General features: G+C 30.1%; 1 protein-coding gene across 1 annotated transcript in view; it reads left to right on the top strand.

Annotated features, from left to right (window-relative positions):
• Positions 1 to 22,230, top strand: part of LOC130890665 (lachesin) — a 397,611-nt gene that overhangs the window by 115,595 nt on the left and 259,786 nt on the right. The gene's annotated exons all lie outside the window — the stretch shown is intronic.

Here is a 22,230-nt window from a genome sequence, read left to right as displayed (position 1 = left end):
CTATATGCATAATTTGTGATAAAAAGTAAACATATGACAATTATAAATATATTCATTTTGAATATCTATGGTTGATGAAAATTTGAACAATATTATGATAAGTACTTTCATGTGTGTGGTCATATCTAAGTCAAATACTAAACTTGATGATGCTTTATATGGAACTACTGGTAACGATCAGGTGACTATTGTCCGATGCGTATTTAGTAGTGTGCTGCCTAATGATTTTACTCTATTGCCTAATCCATCTGAGAAACCCAACAGCTTTGCAAACTGTGAATTTAGTGGAGATATCAACATATCAAATGGTGGCATCATTGTTCAGTACTTCTTTGAAAATGCGGTCAGCCCAGCAGTTAGCGTGAATGGTGTTGGATATTGCTAGATGATAAGGAAATTTTGCTCCCAAAAATTAAGGGGAAGGAACTGGAAGATATTTGGTTCCAACAGAATAACGCCATTTGCTACACAACAAATAAAACAATGGCTCGAAAAATTTAAGAAAGGTTCAAGTCAATATGCCAAGAATGATCAAATAGCTAAAGAATAAAATAATTTGATGCATTACTTACCTTCAATTCATTGGAAGTACTATCGTCCAAAATAACTATGCTGCCGGTTGTTCGCATCGTGATTTCCACTAATTTCCTCAATTTATCTGGTATATTCAACTTCTCGATTGCCTCATGCATTTTTTTCTCTTGATTGTATCATAGGCCTGTCTATAATATGAATAGCATATGCAGATTTCGTTTACAAGCATTCTCTTGAAGTTGTTCCATTACAAATATTTGGTATATTGTCGATTTAAAACATCCTCACATACATTTTTTTTCCTTGGTACCGTTATGGCCGGATAATTCTCTTTACTAATTTCTTTCTCGGATTTATTTCCACATAGTCGCCGTCATTTGTAAATTCTTCGAAATACTGCGCGAATCTATGCATGTCTTCATTTCTATTATTAAACGGACATCTAGATGAGGATATAGAAATATGCAATTTGAAATGTAATAATCGAATAAGGACTAAACACATCCTACGACTGCGTCACTGCTTATCTTAGATATTTACATTACATGTATAAATTAGAAGCCCAAAGCACATTGTTAATGGAGAGATACTACTTATATATTTAAAGGGATTTTGTAATTTCCTAGTTCCTAAGTTCGTACATTACTTATTTTAATAGGACAGTTTAATTCGGGCATTACTTTAAGATATTAGTCGCTAATATTTTATACACTGAGTATATATTGTTCACATTAGTAGATTTTTTATATCAGTTTTTTAATTTAAATTCAATGAGAAATTAAATTTATTAGAGTTTTTATTAAAATGTATACTATAAACTTGATCCATTTATGAATTAACATCATTTCAAATCAATTCATAAAGAACATCTAGTTAAAAGAAATTGCTTGTGCTGAGAATTTGATTAACTCAAGAAACTTTGAAATCTGCATATTTTTTGCGTTTAGTTTTATATATAGGGGTATAATTCCGGGTACTTATACTCATGAAACAAGATGAAGCTGCATAAATGTATACATTTTTCAGCTTAGGTTATAAAATTGGTTCTATATAACTTCATTTACTTCTATTATTCATTTTCACGGTATATTTCTCCCTTCATAAACAAACGCAAAAATAACAGCCACAGCTGAAGTACTTCGTGGAACAAGAAAGTTTGTTGGAATTTCTGGAACCGTTGGCGATATTCATACTGAATGGTGGTGGTGTAAACAGTGTATTCAGTAAGAAAGTTTGTCAAACTACCACATATATTTCTCTTTGATAGGATTATATATATATATATATATATATATATATATATATATATATATATATATATATATATATATATATATATATATATATCTTAACCATAATTTTGATACATTGTTTTACCAAATAAGTCATAAATTACTAACATTGTTAATAGACTATAATAGGAAAGAAATTTTTTTGAATGCCATTTGACGGTTTTTTTAATTATCTGAACGCTGCTCTCTCTCTCTCAGCCGGTTCAGATAGTTGAGGGAGATATGTTTATATAAATTCTGAGTTCATTGTAGTGAATATGAAATTTGTTCTTCAGTTTTTGACAATAAACGTCGGCTGGTATATACAGGGTTTCGTGATATGGAAACAAATTCCCATATTTGTTGTGTCATTTCGAACATTTACAGTGACAAAACTTTATTGTACTATCAATTTGCAGTAGATAGATAAACACAGGAAGAAAAATGTACTCATGATTATTTCTAGAAATTTATGATATGCAAACTTTGAAGTGATCATGAACAGAAGGATTAGACAAAAAAAACAAAAACAAATAAATAATTTTGAATTACGGGGTGACCCTAATTTTATGTATACCAGCAGTACATAATTTCACTCATGTTTTGAAGGATCTAATGAATAAGTTCATGAAATATCTCTAATTCAGTCTAGGTAGATTGATTGAAGCTGTAATATAAATAAAATTACCATTGTTATAAGCATTTTCATTGTAAGCACTATATATTTGTAATTATCAAAATATGTAATTTTTATTGAATATTTCTATTTTTTTCAATTTATTAGTAACGTTAAGCTCGGAATGGAATATTCCCTCTCATTTAGATTTCATTACTACCAGAAGTTGAGGTCTGAATAACTACAATGTAGCAGTTAATAATACCTATAGCTGTCAATGTGAACTGCGCGCATTTGAATGTGGAATTGGTTGATATATTGATATATATTAGGTAAATTTATATTTTGTAATTATGTAAATTTGTCGCATGTATAGAAACATGAATATGTGAGTACAATATTTATTTTAGGTCTGCTATTAGCATATAAAAATGATTTCCAATAAATTCTCTTAGTATTGTATCAATCAAATCAGTTATTAACCTAACTGAAAATATCAATAATACTGATTCAGTAATAAGTGTAGAGCTTAAAATATGGAAATTTAATCCAAAATAAATGAGATATATTATCTTTCTGTTTTGAAATAGAAAAAGTTTCAAGTAGAAATGTAAAAAAATGGTTTTGCCCGTTTTTCAAGATTATTGAAGTACGGAATAGGAATAGCTGGCAGAAATGTCATATAATTGTATAAATCATAAATCATAAATCATGTATAATTTTGCACTTCTACAATAATTTTTATTTAAAATTTGTTCCACACCTATATAGGCAAAGTTGTGCAAGAAATTTGCTCTTAAACATAAGTCTTTAAAATCAAGTGTATTCAAATCAATAAATAGATAAACATTCCAGTTTGCTATTTAGTTTCAACTTAATTCACTAACTGTTTCAGTAGAGTGATTGGTTATCGTCTAGAATAACCATTGTAAAAATATAATAAGTATGAATTTGATCGAAAAATACTCATGAAAATAAGCAAAAAACAAAATAATGCTTATTATATCTCTAATTCTGATCTATTAGTTTGCTTATTTTTTGACTAAAAGATTTCTTGATTTTGTGAAATATATGTGGCTGATCACGCATGGAGGAAACATCAGCCAATCAACTCTGGTATTGGATTCGGGTAATTAAAGACGAACCAGCAGATGCTTTCTGACACTATATCCATTCCCGAGGGCGTACCATCAATTATATATGAGTATGTCGAACCGTGGTCGCTTAAAGTTCACATTATCGACGAACGTTTTTAGTTCAGATCGAAAACTCCGAACAAGGGCGTGTTACGCCGCAATGACGAGATACCATAACATCGAAACCGGTCAGTAGAATATATAATTTAATATTTGTCGTGGCATGAACCAGGAAAGTAGTAGTTTTCGATCTATTGAAATTAGAAAGAATTGAATTGAATAGTTGTAGTTCTATTCCAAGAATTGTTCGAGAATGTTGTTTGTCGGTCCTACTTTGCTAAAAAGGTCCGTGAAGAATTTGAAAATAGATTATATCATTATATGAAAGTCAACTATATCTTTCTTGTTTTAATTTCCAAAATCCAAATTAACAACAGTTGATTGTAAAGATAATTCGATTTAACTTTATTACAACTTAAGTTTTTCAAGGGGGTGTGACATTTGAAATAAATAATGTGACATTGGTATTTTAGATAGAAAACAATTCAAAGCTTAAATTATATCATCCTCTTGTTATGCTTAAAACTAATTTGTAGTTGGCCTATAAAACACCTTTAGGTGAGTATCTAAATTAATTTAGAGCGAACACAAGTTGCTTGCACACATTAAATTATCCATTAGGAATATCGTGCTGACGTTTGGAATTGGTAAGCACGTAAGGGTCATTGATTAAATTAATACCAATGTGTCGATTAACATTAAGATATATGAATTTAGAATAGAGAAATTGTTTCGGAGGCACTATATGTATAATATCACATTAGCCACTACATATGAGGTTTTTTTATATATCTCCGAACAACATATTAGATTGACCAATAATAAATAATCTAGATATGTACTTGGTCATTTTTCAATTGCCGACATCTATCTAATACTTCCAATTTTATTTCCACAATCATCACCCTATAAGGCCCTGGTGGATGAAGTGGAAACAATTATCATTTATATTATATGGTAGTTGACGTATCTTTTCTGGTAGATAAGGATTAGTTGACAGGTTCATACCAAAGTTTTGAAATCTGGTTTATTAGTGACTTTTTATTTCATTTTCAAAAACTTTCCAATAGCTTATATTTCATTTGTAAATAATGTTGTTTCCAAATTATAGCTATTATTATAACTTCTATCATTCAACTCAGAAGTTTTAATATGAATCATTTTTGTTTGCTAAACTTTTTAATGACCACTTGTATCTAATGAGCATCGGCGTCTAAGTCTAGTCATTTTTCACTTTATCCATCCGTACCAATTACTTACCGCAACAAAAAGGTGGATGATGCTTACAATGTAATCCATTTCAAAGTAGCCATGAAACTGTCTCGTCTGTGAGAAGTTCTCTGTTTCTTCTGCATCACTGACCTGTTATATTTGAACAACTGCCACTGATACATTTGTCAGGCTCAAAACATTTTTCACTTTGTTGTATATACGCGTAGAAAATGCAATATATAGCGGTTTCTCTCTGGGCGAAGTAAAACCTTTTTATTTCTTATTTATACATGAGTCCTTCATTCTTGACAGTTAAAATGAATTACTTGTCTTAGGATTCCTACATTAGAGAGCGAAATATTAGTTACTGAATTACATAACAGATTTCAGTTAAATTTTGACCATACTTAAGAAATTAACTTTTCACCGCTGCAGTTTCTATAAGCATAATATCTTCTTAGTTTTATTTGTTCATTTTGAAGGTATGATCGATCACCAATATGTATATAAAAATTATTAGTTTATTGATAAATAATGAGTTCGTGTCCATTGGCACGGCTCAATCAATTGAATACTTCCTGATATTTGGAAATTGAATTGAGCATATGATACTAATTCATAATTATATATAGTTATGGATTTACTAGTAGGTTGAGTAGACTGTAGCCTACGGCAACAGATTACAAGGGGAGGCACATTTTGTTCTAATTTTTCAAATTTATTTACAAAATTAAAACAAAATATTGTTCACAAGATGAGTTCTGAATTCTTTATGGAAGGAAAATTAATTTGCTAAACTCTTAGTAAAATATGGTAAAAATTGTTTTTCCGAACGCTTTGCTGTAAAAAAACAAGGATCTTACGCGTTAGTCAGTTTCATTGAGAGAAAATGTAATTTGAATGATTAAGTAATAAAGTATCCAATTTCAGAGGTCAATAGAGACGGCAAAACGTTAAATCCGCCACTGATCATTGATCTGTTATTAAGTAATTAATAAATTGATATGTATAGCAAGAAAATAATATTTATGTCAGTTATAATTATAAAATATATAAAAAGTGTATTAATCTTTTGAATATGATCTTGAATCTTGAATAAGTAGGTTCGTCTGAAAACCATTGTGAATGGTAAATAATTGTAACCATTTCTTGTAAGTATGATGTTACAGATTTCTATTTATGACTGGTTCAAATATGACTCTGAATCTCATGACGATTGCTCCATTTATGTACATGGTACTGTCAATAGACGCAATATCTAGTAAATAGATAATAATTGAGGGCTAGATGTATTCTAAATTGAAATATCGCAGCGATTAGTACAATATTGCCAACACAGGCCCTATAATCATATGTATTTTAGATAATTAATGTTTAATTTAGTCGGTTTTTTCCCTCATGAAAACTTAAATATTGAAGATAAAGGTAATGTCACCCATAAATTCATATCAAATTTTTATCTTCAAAAAAGTGTCTCTTGAAATTAGTCAACCAGTTTCATTCGGGAGATAGCTTGGCGAACTTGTTTAATAAGTGTCCGGAGATTTTTCCAGCTAATTTAAATTTCTGTTCCAAGGTCTTAGATTCTTCTAATTTATGGAATTATTTTCTTCATAGTTCCTTGAGGGAGACTTAAACTTTGAGTTACTTCATACCCGGAAGGATCTTTGTTTTTAAATATAACAATGGAATTTCATATATCGCAAGAAGAAAGCTTTTTGCGGAATATTTTGACAAGCAACTGAACCAATTAAGCTTATTGATTAGTTTTTTTTCTTCATAATAAAATTCGCGGAAAAAATTGTGTTGGAGTTTTATTAAATGAATACATATTTGTCTTCGTGTCGTATCATAATACGATGAAATTATTGTTCAATTCATTTAGGCTATATCCACACATTCGTACATTTCCTTTATGCCTTTTCAATAACCATTGATTTGATATTATCCATTCTTCAAGTTCAATTCAATTTATGAGGTAACATGGATATATATATATATATATATATATATATATATATATATATACATATTATATATATATATATATATATATATATATATATATATATATATATAGACATGGAAAATAGACAAAAATCATCAATTATCAACTTTCTTATAAATATCCCAATTTTTATTAGCCAGACATTAATCATTTGGCTTACAAAGGAAAAATCTTACAGTTTACATATCAATGAAATGAAGAACTATAACCAACAAAATTATATTCCATTAAGAAAAGTACTTGGTACAAACAGGATAGAATATATTATAGTATAAATTATGATAATTTATTTAGTACACCACACGCTTTTAACACATGACATTTATCCTCTCGTCAATCCTTTCATTCTTATACTAGTATTAACAATTATTTTCTTCTCTTTAGTTCAATAGAAAATTAAAGCGTGTTTTTAAGGCCGTTTACTATAATTCATTTGTTGAATCCTATATTACTATAATATCGGTTCATTCAATAAATCATTTCGTAATCTAATCATTTCATCTGATGCTATTACATGCCTGTTAATTCTAAACAATTAAGTTCTTCTCTTTGTATACCGTTTAAGGACCATTTGGGGCTTCTACATACATTTCTTCAGCAGCAAACAGAACCTAGATAAACGACATAATAAACTTGACAGCTTTACACTTTGTGAACTATCAATAATTCTCAACTCAAATTTTGAAAATAAATAACTAACTCTGATGATCCTAATAATAATATTGGGCAAAGAAATTGGTGTATTGTCATCGGTCTTTGATTAATTGGTTGCTTAATAATATGGATAGGTGTATATGATTTCTAATTAATCTTATCGAGTCCAAATATTTCGTTTTGAGGTCATGTCACTTATTTTTGAAGTTTGAGATTACCGTCATAGAATAGAGAGAAAAACGTGTCAAAATAGGGTAACATGCATGTAAACAAATTTTCATTATTTGCCCCTGATTCGTGAAACCTTATTTCTTTCCATAGCATTTTTGCATGTTCAAATGTTTAAAGCAATCAGAAAACCAATTTTGTTCCTAATGAGATACTGAAACATTCCTATTTATGTCGCGAATTTTATCTATAGTTATATCGTTGCGTGTGAGATCGGATGCGCCCTTAAATCTCCGATATTACTTTTCAGCCTTGGATTATAATAATTTATTGGTTGATAGAGAATCATAATTTTGAGAAACCAAGAACATCGCTTCATCATTGATTTGATTCAAAACAATGATTAAATTTTGAAAATCGAATATTTATATTTATTTTTCTCAGAATTTGCCGGAATAAGTTTTATTTAAGTAAACAAACATATATACTTTAAGAAAAACTACCAGAATCTTTGTGCATTTATTCAACTGCTGCAAGAGCATGCGATTTAGTTTTTCATTGAACAGGATGTTCAATGGACACTACGTGAAGAACTAACATTCAAATAAATATAATCCATTTAAGAATTCTAATTTTTTTCGAATTTCACGTAATTCACAAAATCACAAAAGAGAGTATTTGGAAAATGTAGGGATAGATCAACACATGAACAAACATATACCATAACAAAAATACTCTTCAATAAGCATGCCTTCGAAATACGCATGATACACCTAAACAATGGTTCATTTTTGTATGTGTGAAACTGAAGCTACGCCGAATAAAGATGAAAAAACCTTCCACATACCAGGTAAAGAAACGGTTGGTTCGAAATTCCTTGTAGTTTCCTGAAAGGAATAACAAGAACTTTTTCATGAATATACGGTGGATTCCAGGTAATATTTCAAATCAAATAAAATCATTAAAATGACCAACAATTTTGATAATCTTATTACGTAACACTTACTTGATGTTTCACGGACAAATAAAATGAAATTCAAATTGAAAACTACGGGGCGGTGGAGGTTAGTAATGTCAAATTTGTATTTCCCTCAGAATTGATTGGCTCAATATCTGTTAAACTAAAGATCATAAAAGTAATTTATTATATGGAAAGTTCTCTCTATTCAAATTAAGATTGGACAACATTTTTAACAAGATTTTATGTGTTTTGCCCATGTATCCAACTATATATCTTTAAACTCAATTTTCTCTTAGCTCAAAACGTCGAATTGATTGCAATTTTGCACACTTATTCAAGATAAATGATAATACTGTCATGAATTTGTACTACTATTTTTAATCGGATCACCAGAGTAGCTTCAAATTTTCTCCACCAATAGTAGCACGTAGACGCGTAAGAGAATATTTATGTCACTCAAAGCGTCGATTGTTTTATTGAAATTCTCCTTCTGAAGCTAACTCTAACAAAAGTAATAAGTTATTATAACAATATTAATATGGAACACCCAATGCTATTAAAGCAGTGAGATCAATTTTTTTCTCAAATTTTTTTATATTAAGGATTATTTTTCCTTTTCCACAAAGATCAATATTTGTAACAGACTAATAGGGAAAACGAAGTTGTATCAATAACAATTCTAATCTGTTAAAATCGAAGTAGTTGAAGTTCTCCAAATACTGCAATGAATAAAACTATAGCTTGGTATTTAATAAGGAGATTTCTTACTACAGGAAATATTCATTATAGTAGGGCAGCTAGGATGCTAAATGGGGATTTTCTCGAGCGTCTTAGAGAGTTATTGTGTTGCAAATTTAGACGATAAGAAGACAAAAATTGTTATTTAATGTACACCTTTTCATTGGAGGGGAGAGCGCCTATAGATTTTCAAAGATGTAAAAAAATACTGATGCATGAACATACTGGAGTGCGACAGATATTGATAGTATAAATTTCCTGAGTATTTTTGATGATGTACATATGTTAATTTTTTAATCTTATCGTTTGCATGCTTGTACGTAAGGGCTGAAAACAAAAAAAACAACTCTAATAGAGCGCGATTTTGGGGGGTTGAGTGAACCTGAAAAAAGATTCTGTTTCAATAATCTGACTATTTTCACTTGATGCAAACTCGCGGCCATTATTATAATGTGCAAAAAGAATCCGTCATTTTGAAATACTCAAGCGCGTCAGATTAAGATATATATGTTTTTTATGTTACAGACGTGATCTCTCATAATCTGATGATTATATAGAGAAATTCGCCTAATATGACCAAAAAATTTGTTTGTATTCCCTTAACAATAATATAGGCATTACGCAGCTGCACGCACTAAATTTTATCGACGGATTTTTCTTACTTCGGCTTGTGAAAATTTTCATATCATATATATTTTTCCGTAAATTGTTTTCTTCAAATTAAAAAAATTGTTTCTCGGTTACAGCTTTGTAGCCCTCCCCTTTCTTTACTCACCTTACCTTAATTTGACGCGGTCGAGAAACTCTGATGATCAATTTTTTTCTACTAATCTGATCTTTTATCCCTGCTTGGGCTCCTCTACTATTATTAGAAAAAAGATACAAAAGCTAATCATGAAACTGAGCTTGAACGTCGCATTGAACTTGCTTTAAATTCAAAAGATACAGATCTTAAAATATCACTTATAAATCGGATAACCTAACATAAATAAAACTCATTTACATAAAGCAAACAGAATGTATGGGAAAAATTGTATCAGCCTACTTACTGACGAAGATAAACAATCAAACTATATTAACAAATTTTCAAATAATGGTTAGTTGGTTGTTAATGGCGTTGGATTTTTATAGAATTTGTTTTTTCATAATCTAAAATAAATTACATAAATTACACTAAGGTTATTTAAAGTTTAGGAGTAATTGATTCTATATATGGTAGAGGTGTATAAATACATGGAATAGAAATGTTAGAAATGACGTTTAAAAATGATGATTCAATGTTCATGTCAATCTCACATGAATTATACAAAATTCGTTTCAAAAGAACTTATGGTCAAATATTTCTATCAACATCAATTTGAATATCGATTTTTGAGTTCTATGATTTCAAAAATATATACAAGCATTAATAATATCAAAAATCATCGGAAATCTTAATTAAGTTAGTCTACTTTGGTATTTTCTTACCATGTTCCCAATAAAAAACTACTGTTTAATGTTTCATTCTTTTGTATTTTTTATATCTACCTAGTTTTCAGTTTTTATCTCCATATTTTGTGATAAGTTAAGTGAATTTTAGAATGTTGTGTTTTGGTTTGCTAGAAATGAATAAATGAATAATTATACTCTTCTATACCATACCAGTCATACCACGTAGTTGAGACTATCAATATTGTGTTAGATATCAAGATCAATTTATTCGCATAGTATTAATTTTCTAAAACAATTCTAAAATAATGAATTCATGTTGTGATAAATTCAAATTTAGTAACTTATATTGTATTCCTTAACGTACAAATTGGGAAACACACAATTCATTTTAACTGTCAAGAATAAGGGATATGTGTGTAAATTATGAACACGGAAGTGTAGAAAAGAAAGGGAATGTCATGCGACAGTAGCAAATCCATGTTATAAGATGACTTTGTATATATGACAGGGAACGGCAAAGTGGAACATGTTTTTGTCGAAATATTCATGAAGGAATATACAGAGCTTTCTAGAAATAATATTATGTACAGGAGATGGATATCAATGAGAATTTCATTAATAGTTAACGATCTTGGTTTTGTTTACTATTGTTTCTATTCTTTACTTATATGTAACTGTAGAGCCCAATATCATTCATGCTCGCGTTTAGAACAGATGATTACCAACTTCGTGAGAGTACATATAATTTCTGGTGATGAAAATGGAAAAATGTTGAAATTTGTAGTAAAGACACCGCTACATACGCTACCCAACATAAATGACCAAATTTTTGAAGCGAAAAATTTGATGAAGAATGAATCTGATTGAGATAGGGAAATGGTAGATGAGTTGATTGATCGTCATAATAAGATTGAGAAAACTTTTTGTGGTACTACTTATTCCAAAATCTATATCCAATACAGGAGAAACTTGTTTCAGTTCATTACAATCTTATTAATACAAAAGGATTAGAGATAGAGTATATTTGAAATAAATTTAGAATATCAACAACAATTAATAGATCTTAAAGTTAAAAGACTGGATTTTGAAAAGAATGTTATTTACGAGACTAGCTGTAATGATTGTTACAGGGATTATATCTTGAGCTAGTCGATCTGTTTGAGAAGAACTCAAAAAAGTCGTTTCTATAGGTAAGTATAAATGTACCTTCGACCTCTCAAGACAATAACTTGAAACGCACATCAGGCAATGCAATCATACTACACCATAGACATATTTAATAATTACTTGATTTTTTCAGCTCCTTTTTTACTTTTCGAACAAAAAACTTAATGTAAATACTTTTTCAAGATCCATATTCCTCGATAGATACTGAGTTGAAAACTCCGGAACCATTTGTGATATTCATACTGCACACTGTTCACTACCACCAGCAAACCAACACCCAAAATGACACGTCTTTTGTATGTGAAGACGGTCACTTGATAATCACACGTGTTGATGTGGTGGTAGTAGTAGTTAATAGTGTGTTCACTTTATATTACGTATACTTAATATATACCTCACGACTATGATCAGATGATATCAGATTTCAGAGTTACAGTCAATGATACAATAATAATTGATAATGTATATGTGGTGAAACAATTAGAATTATATTGAATATATAAAAGTTAGTAGCTTGAAGATTCCTATTGAATTTCTGAATTATCTATTAGCTGTACTTCTTTAGGAAATCAGATAACTGGCTTTATTAGATTCATACAATTGAGCATGACTTTCAGGTATCTGTTTGACATGAACTTGGATGTCGTAATAATAGCATTTCATATTGAACGGGAGAGAATATCCTCTATCTTCTTAATATAATAATTTCTTATCTGGAGAGTCCGTGCATAGTAATAGTTTTGTTGGGTTGAGTAGTATAAAGTGACGAATTGTTTTTATCCTATGCTATTGCGATAAGTGCTTGGCGGGGTTTTTCATGTTGATCTGATATTATTACCGTTTTGAATCTACTTTTGTGAAAAGATCGACGCAGCTTCTTTTACGAGAAGATCGGCTTAAATAGATCTTATTTTTCAAATGAAAAATGTAAACAGTTTTCGAAATGTTTTGCTTGAGTGCGACAAAATAATTTTTGGCTTGTTATAATCTTATTTCGTAGAAGTTGAAAATTACTGCGAAAAAAGAAACTTGAAAAGGAGACAGACATAAACTATAATTTCGGTCCACGTTAAACCAATAATTTGGACGAATATAATCTTCGTAGAGTCAATGAGGAATTTGGCTGAAAGAATACTATTTCTTTTCTGGTAGAGATGTGAAAGATAATCCATTCACCTAGAACGCAAAATATCATTATCATTTTCACTTATTCATCGATCCAATTGATTCTAGAATTTTCGGTAATTGGTATAAGAGTATGAAAAGCAGGACCTCATCATTTATAGTACGATTACATTGAGAAAGTAGAGAAAGATACAATATACGTAGTAGAAAGGGACATCATATATATAAAGTCTAGGTAAACTTCTCAGAGGAGATTACAGAATCGATTCCGTTCGAGAACGATGAAGAAGGCAGTCTTTTTTCACTTTATATTCTTGTTATTCTATCCTTCATATCTGAAGTGACCACTTAATGTGTTATCGGTCTAATAGCATATTGCTCCCAAAGAACAGTGAACAGCTCATTTATTATTATTAATACGTATTTTCATATAACCAATAAACTATTATACGAGTGATATATAGTTTTAAAATTTATATATAGATTGAAGTTATATTTAGTTGGCTGGTAAAAAAGCTATTTCAGTTTTTTCATGTTTTTTGTGGTTAATTCATAAATACATATTTCCTAATCAATGATACATGTGTCGTTCTGATCAATTCCACTTTTCTTGTAAACCCAGACACTGTAAGTTTCTAAGAAAAATACTTAACTAATAGTTTTGTTTTTCAAAAGACTCTCTTGAATAAGATTTACACAATAACAGAATTTTTTAGGAACCATAACCAGTAATACGGGGGTGATGGGCGTAAAAATGAGGCTATATGGTGGATGCATCAAAACTCTCAATTTTTGTCGAATGAATTGGAAGTTGATCTGTATTTTTCCGATCGCCTGCTTCAATTAATTGTTAATAGTAGATAATTGAAGTATGATCAAGTTTCAGTAATTCATAATAAATCATCAACTTCCTCCACATCAATAAAGGATTCACAAATTTTGACCAATCTTCAACCGCGTACATCTCACATCGTCTGTAATGATTTGTTTAGAAAAATGCTCGATTGCGTTTCGAAACTTAATTCTGTAACGATGTCGCGATATGAAATATATCTAAATCGATTTTTTGAAAAAAATCATCGAGTTTTTCAAAGGTTGGCCGAGAAGAGTGAAGTTTATTTTTTAGATCGAAGTTTTCTGAACAAAATCAATTCTAATATTGGATTTGGCTCAAGTAGTCCTCACTATAAATACCACACAATTTTCGATGATTCTACGAACTAGTTTTACCTCCTAGACAGTAAACTGTGACGGAAGTAACTATCGATATTCTCGGTTGTCAAAGCCGTCTTACTTTATACTCTAGCATGTATACCACTAAATATCTCATTGAATAAGTATTACTAAAAATATTCAACTTCAACAAATGCATCCGGTTAGGAACAACCGAAATTATTTTTATTCTATTTATCACACATATACTTTGTTGTTTATAAAATAAGACGAAGGAAACCCTTTTGCAACCATGGATAAGAGGTTATTGTTATATTTGGTATCCCAAATTTGATCTATATGTTATCATTACATTACACTATAGTTTCTAGAACAGTTTTTTGTGTGAGACATATTGGAAAATAATTAATATCTTACAACAACATATATTACTATCGGTTACGATAAATCAATGGGAAAAAATTGGAAGCTACAAAAAAAAAAAATAATATATGGTTCAAACTATTTTCTCAATGGAATTAGAGGTACAATACCAACTTTCACTACTGGATATTCGGTTAGTGTATACACTATAAAGACAAGCGAAGCTATATATATGGTATGATTAAAACATTGTTACATGACAAGCATTTATAAGTGCAACAAACTGCTGTGGAGTGGGGATTCCCAGACACAAAGTAGAGAGATAAGTCAAAAAGTGTCGGCGGATATTGAATCTCGAGCTAATATTTCAAAGATATCTTGGAAGAATACTTTAATAATCTGAGGGAAGCGTTACAGAATGTACCAGCATGTAACCTGTTCAACTACGATGAAAAAAATATACAAAATGACCCTGGCAAGCAAAAAATGGTGTTTCATCGTGGAACCAAATATCCAGAGCGAATATGCAACTTTAACAAGACATCTATATCAATTATGATTTTGCGGTTCAGCCTCTGGAGTACTATGTAGCAGCAATGGATAGAATTGGGTCCAAAAGATGAGCCTTGTTGCAAGGACAGGTGTTGTAGATCAGATTCTCGTTAAAATCGTACCCACCATGGTTGGATGGATACCCAGACTTTCACCGATTAGCTTGAGTCGACGTTCTTACCTCACGCGAAACGTTTGCCGGGTCGCAAAGTGCTCTTGGGCGATAACCTCTCGTCCCATTTCACGGACGCTGTCTTAAAACAATGCCAAGAAAATGACATTGCCTTTGTTTGCCTTCCAAAAAATGCGACACACCTCACCCAACCTCTTGTTGTTGGATTTTTCCGCCAATTTAAAATGACTTGGAGGTCGGTGTTAGTGAATTGGAAGAAAACCTATTCACAACAAACTTCTATTGTATGTAGATGATTCATTAACCAATTCCACCCCAAATGAAAATAATACAGTTAGTATGATTCTCCCCAGAAGATGCATACCCGCTCACTAATCTGTTAATTACATATTTCAATGATATCAGGTTAAATGTTTATTTATTCAGAAATTGCTGTCTATTTTCAGCTTGTTAAGATTGTTTCGCAGTGGCAACTTCAACCTATGCATTTCAAACTGAATCCTCGGTAGAGTTTGAGTTTTTCATCCATCACCATAATATCAACTTTCTACGTAACACATTTAATAATTATGATTTGAATCATTAAAAAGATGCAACTTGATTTGAAAAGGAAAATATTTGAATCTTCTTCTGAAATATTAACACTGACTTAGAATTAAAAAGGAAAATTGATTAATATGGCGTGAGAGTAACTCATATCAATCGTTATTATTATGGTATAGTAGTTTTCGAGAACTTTTCAGACTAAAGGTGAGTTTAAGTGAACTATATTTGAATCATCATAGTATATATATATTTCACTGAACGAAAGGAACGTAACAATGATAATATAAAATCGATAAGAATGCATGTTGTACTGTGACCTAAGTTTTTTTCCGAGGATAAAAGAAAAGAAACCCTTTTTATTTATTTAAAGCTGGAAAATGGTATTTGCGAAAGCGTTTTGGGACATGACTTTGCCATCTCTTATAATTTCAAGACTAGTTATTGTAATGTTCTTGTATTCACAGAAGATGCCAGAGCCGAACGTAATTTCGATAAATAAATAATTATGTGAAATACTGAGTGAGCATTTAAAAATATTTCAAATAACACCAGAGCGAAGCAGATAAATTCGAAATGATGAGGTTTTAATATAAAATTAATCAAATACAAACTAGAAAATGTAAGAAAAAAATGAAATACATGACTCTTTGTACGTACAGTTTAGATGTTTTGCTGGTAAAGTTTGTGAAAAATTATGTACTATATATGTACTAAATGCAGAATAATTCTTTTTGTGTTGGAAGTAGAGAAGAATTCCAGGAAATGACAAGGCACACAAACCAACAAGATCAATCATTCGAACATGAGCGAGATTGTATATTAATATGAGAAAATCAGTTCTGAATCTAAAGAACTTGTAATTATATCCATAGGACTTACCATGTCAGGAAATGCAGATATACTGGGTGAAACGTAAAAGTATAGGAAAGGTAACTTAAAACTATTCATTCAATACTAGCTGTAAATGGATAATTCAAAACTGATAATTTTATGAAATCAAATGCAGCTTATTCCCAATAGACGAATTAAACTTTTTGTTACTTATCCCACTCTATTTCATGGTTATAAAAAATCATCTTGAATAGAAATAAAATATAAAAGAAATTTGTGTGATACATTGTCATCAAATTACTTATTCAATTCATTTTCCAAGAAACAGCGTCGCAAATCTTACATATTTACTTATTAAATGCTTGTGTAAAAAAAGGAAACCTTGAAATCCTCAATAAACGAAATAATTTTAGCATACCTTCATGAAATTTTTCTTATAAAACAGCCTTGATATAAAAAAGTTCATATGATCTTTTATCAATATTTTATGGGTTATTGTCTTTTATCGCCAAAAGGCAGTAAAGATCAACCGATATTAATGTTAAATTTCATCATGAAAAAAAGGTCAAGAAAAATTATAAATATATTTCAAAAAAAGAATATTTCCGGTAATAATTCCGTGAACATGAGATATTTTAAATTTTTTAATATCAGGTATTAATAGATGTAATCATAATAACTTATTTTTCTCTTGGTGTCAACTATTTTTATATTTTATTATGCTCTGAAAAATAATCTCGCGAGACGGTTAGCTTAAAAAAATCTTAGAAAAATATATTGATTGACATATTGCTAAACTATAAGAAATAAAGTTGAAAAATTATACTTAAATCGTTAATTTATATTTGATGAATAAAATTGAGCAGCTTTTTTACAAAGAAGGGTGGCACTGCTACTCAGGATTTGGTCTTGTCTGGACATAAAAGGTCACCAGCACCTCAAACTCATCTGTTGGGTGTGTAGGCTGGAAGCAATGTGTTCTGGAATAGTCACTTGGACGAATTGCTTAAGGCAGCTTCACAAACCATGAGTCCTCTATAAGACCAAAAAGCTATTTATTCCGCAGAAGCTTATAATCCTCTACATATTCGTCCATCTTTGGAGTATCGCTTGCTTGCACATTTGTAGCTCGGCTGAGGATGCTCCACTCAATACAGAACAGAGTAGTTGGACTCATAGGAGATCCAGAGTTGACTTGGATAGCTTAGAACATAGAAGAAAGGTCGCCGACCTGACTATTTCACCGATATCATCACGACAGATGCTCTTCCGAACTGTCTAACATAACACCACTTAGAGCAGTATTTGCTAGAATTACTCGATAGGCAGACGTGAATCATGAACACGGAGCTCGCTAGCAGACGCCCAGAACGTCATTTTATCGGGACTCCTTGTTTTGGAGAAGTGCAAGCTTGTGAAATCACCTACCAAGGCACGTCTTTCTTGAACACTACAACCTACAGAAATTTAAGACCAATATCCACAGGGACCTCCACACGGCAAACACCACTCGAACTACTCGAGTGGTTTACCCCTCTCTTACGCTTTTTACGGCAATATTGTGTAGGGAAGTTTAATGATAAATATTCAGCGTTTCTTAAACTGATGATCTATTCGAAAAAAAGTCATCATGTTTCCAGAAAAACAAAACAACTGATAACAACTTAAACGGTATCATAATATCTATAATGATATAGTAATATCGGGTACGAGGTATACGAAATTATTACGGCGTTTCATAGTGTGTATATTGTGTAATTTGAGTGCAATAAATTACTCGAATGAATTATTAGTTATACTACCATCAGCTCTTTAAAAAGAAATGAATAAAATAAGCAACATTGCTAACTTAAAATAATTGTATGTTACACGGATATTCTAAGAAGCTTATGAAATCAATGTACTAGAATTGGTCACATTATTGATCAGAGCTTAAAATGGAATAATGTTCAGAGTTAATGCACATTCTACCTCTAAATGTCAATTCAATATACTATCTAATGATTTCATTATATATGACACAAAATACAAGACAGTAGAAATATATCAAATTAATTACGTATAATATTTCGGGAAATATATTTCCATGGACGTGGAAAACGTAATTACCTAGACGTATATATAATAATTTTTTGACATTAAATCAATATTTGGAAAATACAGAAAAGTATTTTTAGTCTACTTTCAAATTTCATGAATCATAAATGACATCATTTTAAAATTCTCATTTCTTCTGGAAAATTCATACTTTATTAGAAAAAGCTTATTAATTGGAAGAACAAAAAGGCCATTAAATTTAAACTTGAAAAAAAATATTCAGATTATCATTTGTAACAGATGTTTGGTCCTACAGATCTTTCAATCCTTTTTCTATTCAAGTTATATCGAATATCCTTGTTTTTTTTTGTGCAGTTATAATGTGTTACCTTTCGATGCGTATTTTTCATAAGGAATTTAATGTGTATTGGAGCATTCATATTTTAATTTGACAATGAACGTGATATAACGACTAATCCAGAATTATTCCCTATTTTTTTCATGCATATGAAAGTTGAAAACTAGAAGCTGTATACTGTTCTCCAAGCACATAATCTCAAATGATGAAGACAACTATGGCATTCTAGGTATTCATAACCTAGAATATATAAAATGTTCATTATATGATACTTAGATCCAAAAACTAACATATTAAACTCACATTATGTAGAAGCTGGAAATAGATTATTTGAGTTGTTTTTCATAGATAATATAAAAAAATTGGGATTCAGAGTTGTTTATACAATACTATTTCATTTGGATTCATAATGCTTTCTCAAGCTATGAATCACGATGGAAACACAACTACAATTCACATGACCTAAAAATTTTAGCTTTGATTGTGTGTACTGAAACGACTGAATAACTAAAATGATAATATTTTGCAGTCAAACTTCCTACTTAGCACAGGATCTATAAATGATTCTCTTCTGAAATTCGCAATAATGATATATCCAGATAGTTGAATGAGTATACTATTTTAAAGTTATATTAACAGATGTTTACTTCTTTTGGTTCTGCCTTGTTTGTTGAAAATTAACGTTATTCTTCTATTCATATTTTCGTATCATCAAAATTAGGATTGTTTGGTTTTCGATATCATCTCCTTATTTTTCTTAATCTATTATTTGTGTTTAAAGAAGTTATTTTTATACAATTTTTTATATTTCACCTGGTACATGGTTATCTCCCCAATAACAAAATAGCACTCGGTTAATTAATAGTTTCGTTGCATTACTGGGCAATATAAAGATATTTTCATTTGTGAAGTAGATTGCATTTTTGATAGGAATTGTGTCTGTCGATACGAATTTATAATTCTATAATATCCGTGATAGTCTTTCTTTTTCATAATCATTTCGTTTCCAATAAAAACTAAGGATACTTCATTATCTGCCAGGTTGAAAAGGATATTAATAATTTAATATTCATTATCACGATTTCCCAGCTGTGCTGTCTCCAATACGAACAAGCTTTTTTCTCTTCTTTTAAAGTTAGTATTAATGGAAACATTTCAGATGTTGAGTTTGAGTAAGGTTTTATACATTTGATGGTTTTTGATCAATTATCGACGTTTAAAAATGTAAAACGATTGCCTACTGTCAAAAAATATTTGTGTTGATGATTATTCTAGATTTATTGTTTGAAAATATATGAGGCAAATTTACATTAATACTATGAAATAAATTATGAAAATTACTCTTGAATCTTTACCTGACTTAGATACCTGAAACAATTATAAATTATTTATCAATATTTTATTTCTTAGACCTTTTATATATGTTTATATATAAATGTTCTTGATTATAGGTCTTTTCTATTTCAAAGTTGACGTTTGACGTTTTGAATTTGACGTTTCAAATTTTCTTTAAGTCATTATCAAAATATGATATTGTCACTGACAATTTGCGTATTTATTTTAATCAATAGATCACCTGCATCATTAATATCAAAATAAGAATAAAATCAAAATAGAAACTCATTTTAATAAGAAAAAGGAATTTTTCCCTTATTCTTACATCTCAAATATGTAACAGTAATCAATTTGAATTATTTGTAGCTTTATATATGTATATATATATATATATATATATATATATATATATATATATATAGCTCCATTACAAAATGGAGCTATAAATTTTACTTAAATTATTCATTTTTTATCATTTATAGCTTTATATTCTATCTATCTCATTTGTTAAATTTTCACAGGTAATATTAGCAACATGCAGAAAATAAATACTAAAAGTATTGTCAATCTTTCGTTAGACTGGTGATGATATTGGTTCTAGTGCAGTAACAATAGATTATCTCTCGAATGGTATGATAGATAAAATGTTACTACTTGTTTTTAGAGAAAGTCGCACGAAACACCAAAAATATATTTGTTCATTTTCAATCACTCATAACTAAGAAAATATATTAAGCTTCGATAGAGCTTACTAATTTCACCAAAAGTAGTAGCAAACAAAATACGTGATATTCTTAGAAGCATCATTAAAATGAATAGTCTCATTACGTGAAACTAAAGATGGAATTTCTTAAGGCCGCATGACATGGTACAAGAAATTGCATGCAATTTCTTGCAAGGTCGAAATATTGCATAGATGAGTATTGCATGTCGCTGGACATTATGCAAGTCTTTTCCCATTGCATCGTGGCTGCCACTAACAAAAATTCAATAAGTGTTTTAAACAATTACTTAAAATTTGACTTAATATTTTGTGACCGGTTTGAAAGTGATGGAAGTAACTAGATTCTCCCTAGAATTGCAGCTTGCACACATTAAAAATGGCACCGAACCGATGATGATGCAAGTGCGAGATCTTGCATGAAACAATCAGCTGAACATCATCTGCGCATACTTTCTATCAAGAAAAATGATGCCTTAAAGCATTAATAGTCATACCAATAATCACTAAATTATTGTCACCTCAATCCTACGGCAAAATATCATTTGCGTCGTTAGTTCGGACTTTCAAATTTAATGACAGTCAAAGAAACATTCTTCTCATTAGATGAGATATTGCATGAATAATAATATGCAAGCGTTGTGCTGCCTTGAATCGCAGTAATCCATAAAACAAATCCAGGTTTGTGTAAAAAAACACATAAATTTTGGGTGGCATTATTCCACTAGGTGATATTGTAAACGTGTTTTTGACTAACAAGTTAACAAATCCTACATAAAAGTAAACGTTTTCTTCTGATGTGGCTTTTGTTTTATAACTAATATATTACAAGTATAATTTATTTTCAATACTTGGGTGATTTAATGGGAAATTGTAGCAAGTTCCAAGACGATTAAAATCTGATTAACACAATATATTTCATTTAAAATTTTTTTAAAAACGCTTTTTCAAAAAATCACGAATGTTACTAGCTAGTTATGTTGGAATTTCCGGCAATCAATAAGTCATTTCGATTTGAAAAGATTCTGGAAAAGTGGCTAATTGGCAGATTCAAAATAAAGCTATAGCCTTTCTCATGATCAACAAAGTTGATAATCATA

The sequence above is a fragment of the Diorhabda carinulata genome, chromosome 1, assembly GCF_026250575.1.
Source record: "Diorhabda carinulata isolate Delta chromosome 1, icDioCari1.1, whole genome shotgun sequence".
Taxonomy (NCBI): Eukaryota; Metazoa; Arthropoda; class Insecta; order Coleoptera; family Chrysomelidae; genus Diorhabda; species Diorhabda carinulata.
This window is presented reverse-complemented; position numbering and strand designations above follow the sequence as displayed.